The sequence below is a fragment of the Carlito syrichta genome, unplaced genomic scaffold (genome assembly GCF_000164805.1).
Source record: "Carlito syrichta isolate Samal-C Ts95f unplaced genomic scaffold, Tarsius_syrichta-2.0.1 Scaffold314875, whole genome shotgun sequence".
Lineage (NCBI taxonomy): Eukaryota > Metazoa > Chordata > Mammalia > Primates > Tarsiidae > Carlito > Carlito syrichta.
The window spans coordinates 517,478-517,987 of NW_007258971.1; the positions used below are offsets into that span (position 1 = coordinate 517,478).

General features: G+C 42.7%; 1 protein-coding gene across 2 annotated transcripts in view; it reads right to left on the bottom strand.

The window, feature by feature from the left end:
• Positions 1 to 510, bottom strand: part of WDR78 (WD repeat domain 78) — a 135,880-nt gene that overhangs the window by 55,455 nt on the left and 79,915 nt on the right. The gene's annotated exons all lie outside the window — the stretch shown is intronic.

A 510-nucleotide genomic window follows, 5' to 3' on the forward strand; every position in this document is an offset into this window, starting at 1 on the left:
AAAAAAAAAAAAAAAAAAGAAAAGAAAATCAACTATCAAAAAAGTCCTGGAACAGATGGCTTTCCAGCAGAATTCTACGAAGCATACAAGGAGAAACTGATATAAATCCTACTGAAAGTATTCCAAGCAATTGAGAAAGATGGAACTCTTTCCAAATTATTTTATGAAGCTAACATCACATTGATGCCCAAGCCAGGTAAAGATCCAACAAAGAAGGGGAACTACAGGCCAATATCCTTGATGAACATAGATGCTAAAATTCTCAACAAGATCCTAGCAAATTGGATTCAACAACACATCTCAAGAATTATCCACCATGCTGGGCTCGGTGGCTCAGCCTGTAATCCCGTGCCTTTGGGAGGCTGAGGTGAGTGGATTGCCTCAGCCCACGGGTTCAAGACCTGCCTGGGCAAGGAGACCTCATCTCTACAATAAATAAAAAAATCAGCCGGGCATGGTAGCGCATGCCTGTAATTCCGGCTACTCGGAAGGCTGAGGCAGAAGGATCGC